Source organism: Eleutherodactylus coqui, chromosome 4 (assembly GCF_035609145.1).
Source record: "Eleutherodactylus coqui strain aEleCoq1 chromosome 4, aEleCoq1.hap1, whole genome shotgun sequence".
Lineage (NCBI taxonomy): Eukaryota > Metazoa > Chordata > Amphibia > Anura > Eleutherodactylidae > Eleutherodactylus > Eleutherodactylus coqui.
The window spans coordinates 135,898,065-135,915,065 of NC_089840.1; the positions used below are offsets into that span (position 1 = coordinate 135,898,065).

General features: G+C 45.1%; 1 long non-coding RNA gene across 1 annotated transcript in view; it reads right to left on the minus strand.

Moving 5' to 3' along the window:
- Positions 1–1,269: 1,269 nt before the first annotated feature.
- The window catches only part of LOC136625720 (uncharacterized), a 48,291-nt gene continuing 32,559 nt past the window's right edge, over positions 1,270–17,001 (minus strand). Inside the window, exons 3-5 of the long non-coding RNA XR_010792571.1 lie at positions 5,685–6,185; positions 4,615–4,705; positions 1,270–1,549 (exon numbers count right to left, since the gene is read on the minus strand). This is a non-coding gene — a long non-coding RNA (uncharacterized lncRNA). The remainder of the gene's footprint in view (positions 1,550–4,614; positions 4,706–5,684; positions 6,186–17,001) is intronic.

Below are 17,001 nucleotides of genomic sequence, written 5' to 3' on the forward strand. Positions count from 1 at the left end.
TTTTTTACAATAGAAAGTCCCATTGACAACCGCGTTAAAAAACGCAAACGCAAGTGTGTGGGAGCCCTTAGGGTGCCATTTCACAAGTGATGGCATGCACTTCTAGTGCTCACGTTTTCCTGACAATTGCCAGGCGGTACCTAGGAGTGCAAGGTGTAACAGTGCCATTTACTGGGTGGCATCTGCGATCACCGGTGCAGACTGGCAACTATTAGGAAAACACTAGCGCTTATGTAATAGCATTAGGTCATGTTCACACGGCCAGATTTTCTGCAGAAAGTCTGTATCAAAACCTGCATCATTTGATGCCAAATTTGCCATCGTTTTAACACAGAAGTTATCGTGGAATTGACACTGGAATCCAGCTCTGCAGCATGTTCATTATATTACTGTTGAAATTAAGACGACTGAAATGCCACAAAGAATGTAAATTTCTTCTCGGGATTCGACATTTGGACGAAATTTAGAAAAGGTCATCTACAACATCTACAAGGCCTTAGAGTGAAGCCACATGGCACAACTGACCGCACACAACCAAACCACCCCTGCATGAAGCAAAATATTGTAGTTACGCGCTGTGTGGGAAGGGGTTTGGTCATATATTCGTGGTTTTATCCCCAGGGGGGTTTTCCCACCAACATGAATCACAAAGCCACAGAACAGATGAAGAATGACAAATCAGCGAGCGACTAACGTACAGATTCTATGGATACACAACTTAAGGTCTCAGTAAGCAACCTTTCCTAATATCTATTCCTTCAACTGCTGCAACTATAGGTTTAGCTTCTAGAAAACCCCTTTCACTCCTTAAAGAGCAAAGGTCTGATTTCTGTGACTGGAGGAATAGGGTAAACTAGAAGTCTTGGGCTAGAGAGTTACATCTTAATCCATAAACAGATTGTGCCGGTGAATGAGTATCTAGTAGTAGTCTAATGTCTACAACATAAAATGTAACAGTAAACATAAAACCTAGAACACACTAATGTACACTGCTTATGATTTTTACCACAGGGCTTCAGAAGTAGTGTTTTACATAAAATGATTTATGCCACAAACTGTAGAATAAGCCCCTTTATGCCAACATGTACCTCAGATGGACGCCATCAGTCACCATAGGCCCTCATGGTAGAAAAAAAAAAAAGAAGGTTGATGTAAATCATTTTTACTGCATGGTACAAGACAGTCTCATTTTTGTTTCACAGGAAATTGTAGTTCGTAACTGAATTCTAGCCAGGGTAACGGTGGACACAGATAGAAGCTTTACCTCTGCTACTTCGCGCTCTAGTCTCTGGTGTCTCCATAGTCTCTCGTTTCCATACTACAATGACTTCCATCTGTGGATCTTTGATTGCTATCCAGACGCTGGTGAGGTCATGTGAGGATTGTCTTGAAGGTTTGCTCAGGTGATAATCCATATTTTCCAGACACATCATCTTAGTGCCAGAAGATAATAAACTATCTTTAGGGTAATGCTTCTGTAGATTCAGAGAACTGAACAGGAGATGAACCTGCCATAGTGATCTCTATGGGTGCCAACATCCGGGTGCAGCTGGAAGGGAAGCAGGAGATTAGTCCGTATAGACAGCAATTCTGCCCTAGAATGGCAAATTATAGTAAGATTTTGTCACCACATAATAAAGGTTGGATAGGCAAATCAATAATTGATCAGTCGCTCGAGCCCTGACCGATTAGCTGAGCGGGCACAAGATGTTAGCGCTGCAATAGCAGAGGTCGGATTGGAAGCCTCCGCGCCGACCTCTGTAGTGGCCGGCTCTTGTAACTGCAGGCAAGGCTCCCACTGATTTCAATGAGAGCCGTGCCTAGTTACAAGTGCAGGCCACTACACAGAGGTCAGCACGGAGACTTAGGGCTCATGTCCACGGGCAGATTTGATTTACGGAAAAAACACAAAATACAAGCTGTCCAAAAGGAAACATGGGCATCCACAAAAGAAATTAAGCTAACCGATTGGATTTCTGGACCTTTTGGTCCAGAAAATAAATTACAGCATGTTCCATTTCAGTGTGGATCCCACACAGATTGCTTGCATTGAAGTCAATGGAAGCCATCCGATTTGCAGACAGGCCGTGGATTCCGTGGGAAAGCACGAGTTTTGTTTTTTTTAAAAAATAAAACTGTTAGCGCTGCAAATATACACAGAGGTCGGAGCTGAAGCAGTGGAAGCCTCCACGCTGACCTCTGTAGTAGCCGGCGCTTGTAACTGCAGGCTGGGGTCTCCTCAAAATAAACGCAAGCTGTGCTTGCAGTTACAAGCCGCGGCCACTACACCCGCAAACCTTCAGTTAGCGAGAGCTTAGGACTGCATTCTGCTGTCTTAACACTCTACACATTAGGACATTTTCTAAAATGTACGTCTTGAGCTCTCCAGACATTACATTATCTTATGGCATGTGTCAAACACAAGGCCCGCGGACCAAATCCGGCCTGCTGCCTCATGCTATGCGTCCCGCGGCATGCCGATGGCCGCTCACCACTAAAGAGATAACCAGCTGGGGTGCCGCAGCTCCCCATTGGTAATCACTGTTAGCGCTGATTCCGGCGCACACGCTGACGTCAGTGTGCGTCCAGGATCCTCCTCCCGAGTCCCCTGCTCCTCAGTTCCACAAGAAAGGACTCGGAGGAAGCGTGCCAGGTGCATATTAACTTATTCCACAACAATTAGGTTGGTGGAATTGCTGAATAGGGCAGAAATGTTGTGGAAAAAGTTAATATGCGTGATGTCAGTGTGCACCCAGGGATCAGTGGAGCAGTGTAATCCATCACAATCCATTTTGGACAAACGGAGGATGAAATTGTGGACAGTCGCCTTCAATATTAATTTTTATGTTCTGTACTGTTGCCTACCGTGGTCATGGCTTTCCTTTTCTTGTTGTTGAGTTACAGTCCCGTACATTAGCTTTTGTTTCGTACTAGTCGGGTAAGACATTTCAGGACAGTTTCACTTTCTGCAGGGTGGTGTCATCTGTGTAGGTTGTTGGCATTTCTGCCACTGATTGACTCAGATTTCTAATTTGTCCAAGCTGCATCACCTCATGATCGTTTCTGCGTAAAGATTGGTGATAGAATGCAGACTTGCCGTACAACTTTCTAAATTCCTAACAAATTCGTGTTTCCATAAGCTGTCCTGAATGTTGCTTTTGGTTGTTGTAAAGAGACCTTATAAGCTGTTCAATATGTTCTGGGACACCCATTTGCTTCAGACACTTCCAAAGCTTGTCATGTTCGACACAAATCAAATGCTTTGTTGTAGTTAATGAAAACACGTACACATCCTTGTAATACTACCAGGTCTTCTGCTGGTGCGGTAATTGGAACATTCTTGAGCACCACTTTTTTGGGAAGTGTGATCAAGACACATCTTATCCAGTAAGTTGGTTAAGATTTTGACTGACACTGGTCTGAGCAGTATGGCTGGTATGTGATTAATACCCGGATCTTTCCAGTTGTGACTTCGTTCAGATGTTATTTTTTTGGATGTATTCTGCGCGACAAACTTGATTTGCTCCCATAATTCATTAGGGTCTTACCCGATGGCACATAGCACTTCAAATCAGTTACTTAGATTGCATATCATGAAGGGATTTTGTCTACATTGAAACAGCATATTGCTGGCGGCCTCTTGATGCATTATCTGGTGACTAGCGCCATAGCCTGCACCCAGATACGTTCTTAATGCAGTTGACATGGGATGTAGTTTTGCTTTCAGTGCACGTCATTTGTGGCTGTCTGTGTGTACAAACGGTGTTTCAGCTCCTCGAACCATGTGTTGATGATCGATGGTCAGTTTTCTGTGCAACATTGGACCATACAGTGGCTTGCATTACTGCGCTTGCACAACACGAATTTGCCAAAGACTAGTAGTTCTTCTCCAGAGCAGATTTTTGCATTGCAATCCCCTTTGCAGGGGATATCCTTGGCAGGGGTGATTGACTTCTCGCTGGAGATTGGCATAGAATTTTTCAATGTTCTCATCTGTTGCATCAGTTGACGGTGCATAAAGTTGCAGAATTGTGATCGAGCGAGAATTCCCATTCATGTGTATGCATATAATCCTATTGTTTATGGCATTGAAACAATGGACTGTTTTGGCGACTGCATTGTTTGTGATAAATGCCACTCCATTGCATCTGATTGTGTCATTGCCGGATTAGAAAACAGTGTAATCATTGCCATTGAAAAAACAGTTGCCTGTCAAGTGAAGCTCACCGATATACAAACAGGTCAATGTTAAGCCGCTGCATATTTAGGACTACCAATTTGCCCATGTTCATGCCATGGACGTTCCAAATGCAGATGTTGTGAATCTTTGAGAAACCCGAACAAGACCTCTCACTTAGAGCTGCATTAGCAGACCGGTGTCCAAGTGGATTTGTCTTGCTCGCATCATTAATAACCCAACTATCCCAGTTCCAGCCTTGTTCTTCCCTCTTGGCTTGACCGGCACATCCTGGCCCAGGGGGGGCACCTTCCAGCACCAGATTTGAATGCATTTGGTTTTGATGCATACATCTCTACAATCTGATAAGTTGGCTTTAAAACTAGATGCTAAAATGATAAAAAAAAACAAAAACCCAGAAAATAAAGGCCACTCACATGTAGAGAACGTTTGCTTGAGTTTTTACAGTTATCTTGTGCAGTAGCGATGCAGGCAAAGTAAGCTGGTGACGTCATGTTTCCTCCCCTCCTGATGGTATAGTAAGCAGTGTTAATGCTGTACATAGCGGTTTACAGCGTTAACGTACCCCATTTATGTCAACGGGAGATGCAGGGCATTAAAAACATACTGCAAAGTGCAACAGAACATACAGTTTTAGTTATAAAGTGTGTATAAATGCTGCACTAAAAAAAAGTGTGAAGTAAAAAAAACTGGAGACTTTATGCATTTCAAGCCCTAAAATACTAGCCTTTAACTCCTTAACGACCTTCCATAGGTCTTTTGATGGCAGCCTTTAAAGGGCTATATTCTACGGCTTTGTTTTTGGATGGCGGATGCATCAGAAGCCTAGCACGGGTCTCCCAGATGACAGCCAGGCACTTCCTCAAACACTGGGTACCAAAGACACCTCAAATCCCCGAAGATTAACCTTTTCCACGCCGCAGTCAATGCAATCCGCATGTAAAAGGCTAACAGAGGGATTGGGCTTCCTCTGTCAGAGAAGAAACAGGGGTGCAGCAAACACAGCGGTCCTAGAAGCTTGGGTTTAAGATGAATAGCTAAAAGCCAAAAAACCTTAGATGGATAGTGGAGCTGTTACCAACCAGAAGAACCCACCAACAGTGGGTGCGCCAAATATGTGACGAACAAAAAGGGGGGAAAAAAATCTGGTGGATAACACGACTCTCCAAAAAAGGTAATGGGACGGTAGGATGCAGTATCCCATTTTTATTAAGTAAATTAAAACAAGCATAAGCTAAGTTTTTTGGGGAGAGTCAAGAAGAAATAAACTACAAAATCACGATAGAAAAAAAAATAGCAAAAGTTTTCCTATTTCGCCTTACAAAAAAAAAAAAAAATAGAATAGACTGTGATCAAAACCTTGCACAGTTCAACAGATAGTGCTATTATAAAAAAGGTACAAATCATAATATATTATACACGCAAATATAAAACAAACGAGGTCTTTTAAATGCAGCGTCAAAAATAAAGTGGGAATTTATCCTACCGTTAATTCCCTTTCTCGAAGTCATGACAGCATACATGTGGAGGTTGTCCTCTGGACTCCTGTTTGGACAGGAAGCGAAGCATATCAAAGAACCACACACACACACACTGATTCACCAGTGTGTCCCAAATAAGTATGTTCTTCACCAGAAAGTGTTCCTTATTGTGCTCAAACACCTTTAAAAACAAAGCTGAAAAATTTTACGTAGAAAGCGTTGAAGAACGTTCAAGTATGGAGGAATGCCAAATCAAAAGGAAGGTCTTAGGGTGGGACTACAGCCTGTAACTCTTCTTTTGAAGGCTGTATCTTGACTGGCCTCCAGATCTAATCTAGAAAGTTTGACAAAGGTGTGGTTGTTGGACCACCTGGCGGCTCTGCTAATTAGATCAGTGGAGGTGTGAGCTCTTTCTGCCCAGGAGCAAGATATTGTCCTGGTGTAGTAGGCCATCAATCCCATCGGGCGATCATATTCTTAGAAGTGGCCTTTTCCTTGGCTGGCCCCTGAAATTGAGAAAAGAGGTTAGATATCAGCATTTCTGAAGGAATGTGTTGCCTCTAGGTAAGCTAGTACTGCCCTTCTGAGGTCTAGGTTGTGAAACTTCCCTACCTTCTCGTTCCGGGGTCCTGGTAGAAGGAAGGGCTATTGATTGCCCCTTATGAAAGTCAGTCAGGACTTTGGATTAAAAAAAGGGATCTAGCTTAAATACCATTTTGTCCGGTTAGATCAACATATAGGGAGCCTTATGGGAGAGGGCATGTATCTCTCCCACTCGTCTAGCTGATGTAATTGCTACAAACAGGGCTACTATATACACACACGAGTAGAAGTAGGCAAAGCCACTAATTTTGGAAAATAGAAGTAAAAGGAGATTTTTTGGGCGTACCACTAAAGGCGTTAATTAGGGAAGTGTTCCCACTCAATGCAACATAAGCAGCAGTTGGAGTCCTGGGTTTACAACACTGTCAGGAATCTAACCAGGGGTCTCCCGAGCCATCCACTTGTGGACTGCTTGATTTATTGTTAGGGCGGATGTAGCCCCAGCTTCCTGCATCACACTATCCACTTACTATCCATGGGCTCCTGAAAGTGGGAGACACACTAGACAACTAAAGGCAGACTTCCTGCATATTTTAGAGATTATAAATATCCCCCGAGTGGATAAATCCAAGACTGCTATATCCCTCTGAAAATAGGAGTCCATCTTTAAAGTCCTTTCATAAACACAGGATTATGCTGTGTGTATTTGAATTAGGCGTTTCAGAAATCCGATTTACCAGAACCACAGGTTTTTAAGTCAGGGTATAAGACTTCCAAACATCCTGCCCCCTTGTATGGAACAAGGTTGCTGTATTTCTTCCTCCATTTGCCCCCTGAGAGGTTATGTAACCTGGACTCAATCCAGAGTCACAAGCCTTGTCCTAGTAGATGTAGAAGGGATTGCTGATGGAAGCTAGACATAGGGTTAGACTGTGTATCCTTGTCCCGCAAGACATGGAGTGCAGATGATATAGTGAGACATGGTAGTAGTGTGCATTGATCAGCCCATTGAACCACACATGGTTTGCAGGTCTGATTCCTTTTAGCAGACATCCCAGGGGCAGATCTAGCAGAGTTCAAAGAGCATCTGCAGGAATTGGAGCTAATCCCTACTTACATCTGCAGAGCTTTCCTTGCAGCTCTATCTCATTTTGAAATCTTTGTGCAAAGCCACAACCCCTCAGGTTATGGCTGAAGGTCAGACGTTAGCGTCAGATCAGAAAGACACCTCCTGACGCTGGTGAGAGCCATGAGGTGTCTGCCGCTGAGATGACGCCCAGCTGCGGCCTGCCGACCCTTACTTGAGTTCCGGCCTGCACAGATACCGGTGAGGCTGGGCTGTGAAGATGGAAACCACTCCAGGCTGCCATACCATCCAGCCAGCTGCATCTTGTCCCGGCGGGTGAGAGCCCTGCATATAAAGTGTCATCCGCACAGTCCCCGCCACCCCAAAAGGGAGGAGACCTCCCCTGGGTTAACTGGCTGCAACTTGCTATAAGTCTCCTTCCTACATATGGTAGGTTCACCCGCTTGGACTCCATGTGTATGCTGTCATAATAAGGAGAAAAACACAAGGTTTTTTTTAACCCCTTAAGGACACGGCCTACTTTGGGCTTAAGGATGCAACCATTTTTGGCGGATTTTCATCTCCATTTTTCAAAAGCCCTAACTTTCTTACTTTTCTGTCAACGCGGCCGTAAAAGGTTTTTTTGGGCGTGGCAAACTGTAGTTTTTGTTGGTGTCATTTTTGGGTACATAAGATAATAGGATATGAATGGCAGCAGAGTGGCTTAAGTGTAAAACATAGGCATTTATTCCAACCTTTAAAAAAAAAAAAAAAGGCACAAGCAGCGACATTTCGACCACTCAGCATGCTTCATAAAGGAGGCTGGAACCGGCACACGTCATGGGGCGGAGCTACGCGATGACGCGTACAAGGGGGCGGTGCCAAAACGCTGATGCTGCCGAGCGGAGCCGAAGAGAGAAGACCGCACAGCGCAAGCGCGTCTAAAAAAGCTAGAAGACACCGACATTAGACGGAACCATGGCGACGGGGACGCTAGCAACGGAGCAGGTAAGTGAATAACTTCTGTATGGCTCATATTTAATGCACGATGTATATTACAAAGTGCATTAATATGGCCATACAGAAGTGTATAACCCCACTTGATTTCGCGAGACAACCCCTTTAAGCCCCTCTGCTGCCGTTCATATCCTGTTATCTTATGTGACATGAGAAGTAGAGTTCAATCTCAGATGGCTATGCAGGATTTGCCTCCCCAGATTTGGGCTTGGATCTGAGTGCTGCTGGTGCAATTTTCTTAGGATTTTTGGTTACATAGACTATCATAATAATTTTTTACAATATAACCGGGAGAGAAAACACATCAATTCTGCCATAGATTTGTTTGTTTTTTTTGCAGCGTTAATCATGCAGCATAAATGACAATATATTTTTTCTTCGGGCTGGTACGATTACAAGGATACCAAGACTTGGAAATCTTTTTTTCCATAGTGTCCATTCTGACAGCATACATGGAGGTTGCCCCACCTGTGCTCGTTGGGGCAGGAAGGAGAGTTAAGGCCACCTCGAGTGTTTTTTACTGTCCCAACGGACACAGGAGTTCTGTGCTGGAGGAAGGGCGCTAGGAAAAGCTGCAGGATCCACTCACCGTAGGTTTATTCTCAGCCGGGGGGTAGGAGCTTCAAAGCGGAAGAAGCATGTCGTCCGGCACCATCTAGGAAGGTCAGGAGACCTTGGGCCGGCGGCTGGTACTGCTGTGCCTTGCGCCTAGGCCCCAATGTCCAGCAGCGGCCAGCTCGCACTGATAAGCGCGGTGCCGCGTTGTACACTGTCACTATGCAACAACGTCACACGCAGCTCGGCAATTCCCCTCTAAAAGGCGGCAAACTCAAATTTCAAAATGCTGTCTCAGTGTTTGGGACTCCATAGCACCTCCTGGCAATAAGGAAAGTGCAGAGGCCAATAAGGGGATTATGCCAAATGTAAGTAGTCCACTTGCACCCAAGGGTAAAATATTTCTTTGTAATGAGTTGGTAAAAATGGCTTCTATTACAGGAGGAAGCACTAAAAAGGGAGATAAAAAACGCATTAAAAAGGTGCGCAAAAAGATTGGAAGAGAAATGTCAAACAATTAGCCCTGACTGTACCTCTAAAATAGTGAAGGAAGAACAAAATATACTTCAAGGGATCGGCACTGTGGTCCGTGAGGAAGTACAGGCCCCATGGTCAAAACAGATACCTGACCCGCAACAAGGATCTTCCAGACAATTGAAAAGAGCGCGTACCAGCAAATAAAATATCTTCCCCTGAAGCGTCGGACTTGACGAATCAGAGGATGAATTTTCAGAGGCTTCAGCAGCAATCCGAGGAGAGGACGATGAAAGGAAATACTACTCCTCCAATCAGAACCTAGACAAACTTATCACCGCAGTCCAACACACCATGGAAGTCAGATGTTCCTCAAGCAAGATCAGTGCAGGATGACATGTTTGGTGGCTTAGGACCAGACATAAGAAAAATTTCCCGATTAACTAAAATGGTGACAGATGAAGGGCAAAAGATTAAGGTCAAGCCATTCCCAGGGAATTTAAGGAAAGTCTTATTTGCACCTGAAGATACAACCCTATGGTAGGCAATTCCGAAGGCAGACATACAGGTAGCCAAGAAAACATCTTTACTAGAGATGAGCGAACGTACCTGTTTAGGGAGATATCGCAATCGAGCGTCGTTTTTTTCGAGTAACTGATTACTCGGGCGAAAAGATTCGGGGAAAGCTGTCCCCCCCCCACTCCCCTCTGCAACCCCCCCCCCCCACTCACCCCCCCCGAACCTTTTCGCCCGAGTAGTTAGTTACTCGAAAAAAAGCGATGCTAGATTGCGAAATCTCCCTAAACGAGTACGTTCACGCATCTCTAATCTTTACCATTTAAAGATTGGTCTCAACTAAGGGATTCAATGGATCAGAAGATAGGCTTCAACCCCTTTCCTCCCAATGCCTTATTGTAGCGATCATTGGTGGCATGGTTTAAGTCTTTCAAAGGGACACAGATTGTGTAACATCAAAATCTACATTTTTTTACATTTAATTTTTATACAACACTTACCGTATATACCGGCGTATAAGGCGACGGGGCGTATAAGACGACCCCCCAACTGTCACCTTATACGCCGGTATACAGTGGAGAAAAAAAAAAAAATTCATTACTCACCTCCCACGGCGTTCTGTCGCTCGCTCCGGCAGGCCGTCGCTCGCTCCGGCAGGCCGTCGCTCGCTCCGGCAGGCCGTCGCTCGCTCCGGCAGGCTGTCGCTCGCTCCGGCAGGCTGTCGCTCGCTCCGGCAGGCTGTCGCTCGCTCCGGCAGGCTGTCGCTCGCTCCTCGTCCCCGGCGCAGCATAGCTTTCTGAATGCGGGGCTTGAAATCCCTGCTTCCAGAAAGCTAATACACACGCCGGCAGCCATGACATCATTGAATGGCTGTGATTGGCTAAAGCACACGTGGCTTCAGCCAATCACACTATTCAATGACATCATTGAATGGGTGTGATTGCTAACACGTGCGCCTTCAGCCAATCACAGGCATTCAATGATGTCATTGAATAGTGTGATTGGCTGAAGCCACGTGTGCTTTAGCCAATCACAGCCATTCAATGATGTCATGGCTGCCGGCGTGTGTATTAGCTTTCTGGAAGCGGGGATTTCAAGCCCCGCATTCAGAAAGCTATGCTGCGCCAGGGACGAGGAACGAGCGACAGCCTGCCGGAGCGAGCGACATCCTGCCGGAGCGCGACAGAACGCCGTGGGAGGTGAGTAATAAATTTTTTTTTTTTACACTTTTTTTTTTTTGTATTACCGGCGCATAAGACGACCCCCGACTGCAGAGCAGATTTTTCGGGGTTCAAAAGTCGTCTTATACGCCGGTATATACGGTATAATAAAAAGAAATTAAAAAAAGAAACACATTTGGTATCGTCGTGTCCGTAAAGACCCATACAATAAAATCGAACACTTTATCCTACACGGCAAAAAGCACAAAAAACTGAGGCAAAAATGTTAATTTTATGCATTTTGCCTCCCAAAAACGCAATAAGTGATAAAAATATATACCCCAAAATGGTACCAATAAAAACTAGAGCTAGTCTCAAAAAATAAGCCCTCAGAGCGTCCATGATAAAATAAAAAAAAGTTATAGGACTCTGAATGCAGTGATTTAAAAAAAAAAAAAAAATCCAAAAAAAAAAGGATTAACAGAAGTGTGGAAAAACCTAACAAAACGTGAGAACTTTGCCATTGTTGCAACAGGACAGGCCTGCACAAAAAAAAAGAGGTGGCGTCATTTTTGCTGCATAATTAATGCTTAAAAAAAAAAAAATCTATGGCAGGATTGATTTGTATTCTCTCCCTACGATCATACAAAAAAAATCTATTAAAAAAAAAGTTTTACAATATGGTCTATATACCCAAAAATGGCTGATAAAAACTACAGTTCGCCATGCAAAAAAAAAAAGGAAAAAAAACAAGCCCTTATATGTCTGCATTGATTGGAAGGAAAAAAAAATGTTATGGCTTTTGAAAAATGGAGATTAAAATCTACCAAAAATTGTTTGGTCTTCCACACCAAAATAGGCCATGTCCTTAAAGGGTTAAAGGAGTCTGGGAATTGGTGTCAACTGTAATCGAAGCAAATTTTGCAGCGATGTCTGTGGCAAGGTCAATGTACATATGGCTGGATCAGTTAGAATTACATCTCCAGCAGACAACTTCCAGAGACGAAATCCTAGATTGCATCCCATTAAACAAAAACACAACACCCTTTTTGGCGGACGCCTCAGCCAAATCAGTAAAATTTGCAGCAAGAAACGCAGGGCTGGAAAATTCCTCCAGAAGAACTTTATGGCTTAGGGACTGGTCAGCCGATACAGTATCCAAGAACAACATTTCAGGGAGAATTTTTATTCGGACCAATTCTGGATAAAATTCTAGAAAGAGCCGCAGGCAGGAAAAGGTTTTCCAACAATTTTTTTTCCAAAGGAGAATGCCATCCTTCCAGAAAGAAGCCTGACCAACCCAGAGCAAGAAATAAAAGGAAATCGGGCAGATGGCACTACCCAAAAGCAGGGAAAGGTAAAAGCTATGGCTTTTCCGTTAAACCAGAGCCCAGATAAAAAGGATTGCGGTAGGGGGTAGACACTGTATCCAGTGAGATGGAGCCAGATTTCTGGTAATCCCTGGGTACTGGGAGTTATCACGTCGGGATATAAAATAGACCTAGTGTCTCTTCTCCCTAGAAAATTCGTCACCCCGACACAAACCCCTTTCCTCTGAGAGACTGGAGGAAGGGATCGTATTCGTTAACTTACTGAAATTAAACGCTATTAAAACCTGTCCCCGTAGATGAACGAGGTCAGGGTTACTATTCAACCTCATTTTTAGTTCCGAAACCTAGCAGACTGGTCAGCCGATACAGTATCAGCTGACCGATTAGGGTCATTAATTTCAAGTTACTAAATAGTTTTATTTAAAATTCTACTTTTAAGATGGAAACTTAGATCCATGGTTCCGTTAATAGGATCATCTCACGTTATGTGCACAATTGATTTAAGAGACGCTTATCACATACCTATCCATACTGCATCCCAAAAGCTTTTGAGGTTTGCGGTAGGGAGTGTTACGATCGTGTGGGCAGACAAGCACAGAGCCCACATGATAGCGACCAAAGGAGACTGTGTACGCACACGGGTATCAGGCAACTGGCCCTGTGCTACAGGGAGGATGAACTGGCCCTACCTAAGTGGGGACATTGCCCCAATAAGGGCAGCCCAGTGGTCTTCAGATCTGGGTCCTAGCTGATCCTAGGAGCCACGCACCAAAACAGGACATTCTAATGCCACATGACAGGGACTGAACAGGACACAGAGCCAGAATACACAGCATACAGCAGCCACAATGCAAACACTAATAGAGGATAAGCTGAATATAAATGCAAGGTGTTAGTACATTGGCAAATGAACTTAAGCTGCAAGCCCTGGCAAGGCCCCTCGTATCTTGCAGTCCCTACACTAGCAAGACACATCTACTAGAGGGCCCTAGAGGCCAACCTAGCGCAGACATAGCAAACAAACTCAGACCAAACTGACAAAATAAACGTACAAACGGACATGAACCGCAAGGCACAGATCACACAGCAAGCTGCAACAAAAAACAGATAGGTCATACAGCAAGCTGCAACAGTACACATTGCAGGTAACAGGACACCTGTCACAGATACATCCAAACAGTACAAGACCAGCTTGAGACTGACCAGGAGCTGGGTTTATATGTGAGCACCGGCCCAGGGGATTGGCTAGCCGGAAGTATCACACCCAGCCAGCTCAATCATTAACCCCGAGAGTGCTGTGCTGCTGGAAACAGTAGTACATGTCTCAGCAACACACGTAACAAGAAGAGGGAGTATCTTCCATTTTCAGTTTGTCTGCTTGCCGTTTGGCATTTCCTCTGCCCTGAAGGAATTCACTATGGTCCTAATGGAGCCAATTAGTTATTTTCGTGAAAAAGGCATCAATATTATCCCCTATTTGGATGTTTTTTTGTTAACAGCAAAGGATACAAACCAGCCTCACTTAGTCCAAACTCAGTCTATTCTCTTAAACTGGACTTCTGGAAGTTTACTATCCAGCCTGCTACCCAATACTAGAAAAAATTTTCTAGGGGGTCTCAGATTCAGTAAGTGAAGTTTCGTTCCTCCTGGAACCTAAAATATCAAGCAAGCCGAACCACAGTAAGTTTTATTGCTCCAGCCTGGACAAAGACCATGGTTTCCAATGCTGACCTCTTTGGTGATACAATCCCCCATAACGTGCCTCTCAGGGAGGACCCCTTATCTCTAGGTCCAGTATTCTTCCAGAAAATTCAATGGCCAAAATTGCTTCTCAATAGCCAGGCTGTCAAAGACGAAAAACACAGGGCTTCTCAAAAGGTAACTGATACCCTATCAAAGATCTACTCCAGGATTTGGGATAGATTTTATGTATGATACATACCCGATTGTCCAGGTATGGATAAACCGGATTATTCTAAAATCGTAGATTTTTTTTTAGTCGGGATTAGATAAAGGACTTAATCAAAGGACCTTGCAAGTCCAAGTAGCAGCCCTTAGCTCATTGTTTGATGTTCTTATCGAGAACAAATGGATCAAAAGGTTTTTAACAGGGGGCGAATAGGATGAAACCATTTAAGGCATTCGGTCCCCTCATGGGACCTCAACATTGTACTCGAGTGATTACATGATTCCCTTTTGAGCCCATTCACACAAAAAAAAAAACTTGTCTATAAAAGTTGCTTGTCTAATAGCCATAACATCCGCTAGAAGAATTGGGGAACAGGAGTTATCCTGTAAGGAACCTTATCTAAAGATTCTAGACGACCGGGTAATATTTAGAACTACTTCGGATTTCCTCCCAAAGGTTGTTTCCTCTTCACATGCAGCAGGAGATAACCCTACCTTCCTTTTACCAAATTTTTAGAAATAAAGAGCAATAAAGAATATGTTACTTACAAACCTCAGTCGTTTCGTCAATCGGAAAAGTTTTTTCTACAGTTTCAAGGTCTCAGCAAGGGTAGAGCAGCATCAAAAGATACAATAGCGAGGTGGATGAAGCTAGCTATCCAAAAGTCCTACAAGGTTAGGGACCTGCCGGTTCCAGAAGGGATAAGGGCCCACTCCACTAGGGCCCTGGCCTCCTCGTGGAGATCAGGTCTGTAAAGTGGCGACTTGGTCCAACGGCCATACGTTTACAAAACATTATCGAGTAGATCTTCACTCTAACTCAGAGGTGGCCTTTGGATGGAAAATCCTCCAGGCGGTAGCCCTCCCCCCCAGGGTTATGGTGATCTGGTATTACCTCCATGTGTGCTGTCAGAATGGACGCTATGGAAGTACAAGAATTATTTTCTTACTGATAAAAGGAAAAAGAAACCAGTTTCTTCTACGATTACACGTATGACCATAACAGGTTATTGATATATTTTTCAGCAAGAATAATTCAGGCCACGGGTCCATTGTGATGATTTAAAAAGACACTGGAGATGGATATGGGAGGTGGCCTTAAGAACTCTCCTTCCTGTCCCAATGAGCACAGGTGGGGCAACCTCCATAGGTGCTGTGATGGACTCATGGAAAAGGAATTATCAGTAAGCAAATAAGTCTAGTATTTTTCTAAATCACTGCATTCAAAGTTCTGCAACTTTAATTTTTCTGTTTACAGAGTCTGGACCTTTTTTGCAAGATGAACTGTAGTTTTAATTGGACTATTTTGGGGTACATACAGCTTTTTTGATCACTTTTATTGCGTTTTTGGGAGGCAAAATGCTAAAAATTAGTATTTTGGCTTAGTTTAGATTTTGTGCCGTGCAGAATAAAAATAATGTGCAACTTGTTGTACACGTTGTTACGGACACAACGATACCAAATGTGAGTTTTTTTATATTTTATGCCAATATGAGAAAAGGCACCTAAAGGGTTTTTTTAACATTTTTTTTTATACATTTTCTTCTTCACCATATAGCACTGATGATCGCTGTGATAAGGCATTGCAGGACTTCACTAATAAGCAATTAGGCATTGCAGGAGAGATCACAGGCACTGGCAATACAGGACACCAGTATCTGGCATCTTGTTGCCATTGCAGCCAGTTGGGCTCTCTGCGATTATATCGGGAGAGCCCGACAACGTCAGAAGGGGCACGCTCCCTCTCCACCCTTCCCAATCTACATAGATCGCAGCAGGGAAGGGGTTAACAGCAGGGGCACATCCCATGATGCACCCCCGCTGTTCCATCGTGAGGCCGGCTAGCACTGACAACTGACTCCCGCTGTCGCATAGTGCGAGATCGCTTATGATCTCGCGCTCTCTAGGATGCAAGTTTACTCCCTGTTTCCCAGGAAGTACCCTGCTGCCAGGATGTAAACTTACACCCTGGAGCGGGAAGGGGTTAAATGCAGCGTTAAAAAAAATAAATAAATGGGGGCGTGGCCAAGCAGCCAACCTGACCGGCCGCATGCAAGTAGGGCTCCTGCTCAAACCGACCAAACGGTAATCCTGCACTGATCCTGAGGACTCCCAACCCCGACATAACACCACCGGAGGAGAGGGGGAAGAGACTGGACCCCAAGGCACTTACCCCTGACGAACGAGGTGCAGCGGGACCCGAGCTAGAGACGAGCCTGTGAAGCGGGGAGCGCCGCCGTTGCGGAGCGTGTGTCACCAGCCGGCTGGCGGGCTCTGGATCTGGAGCTGCACACAGCGGAGGGCGAGGAGCGGAGTGCCTAGACCACCGGCGGGGCTGCGAAACGCTGTGGCACCTACCCGACACCGCAGCAAGAAGACCCTGAGGGTGAGCGCGGGAAGCTGCCGCCGCCATTTTGTGGGGAAGACTCCCGATCGGCGAGCGACTTCCCGAGCCTGTCGCCCCCCCCTGCCGGCACAGAGAGTAGGAAGATCGGGCGCTGGGTGAGGTGTCTGTGGCGCCGGCAGCCATAGCGACGCCAGACTTGCAGCGCCGCGGCTGACACGGCCGCCATCCTGAGAACGGGGCAGACGGGCCTAGCAGCGGAAGGCCGCATAGAGAGGCCGCATAGAGGGAGGCGGGAGGCTGAGACGACCGGCGGCGCCGCGGGGCACCGAGGCACTCAAAGTATTCCCCGACAGCAGGGACCTGGAGGGTGAACGCGCGGTGCCGCAGCTACCGCCGCCATCTTGC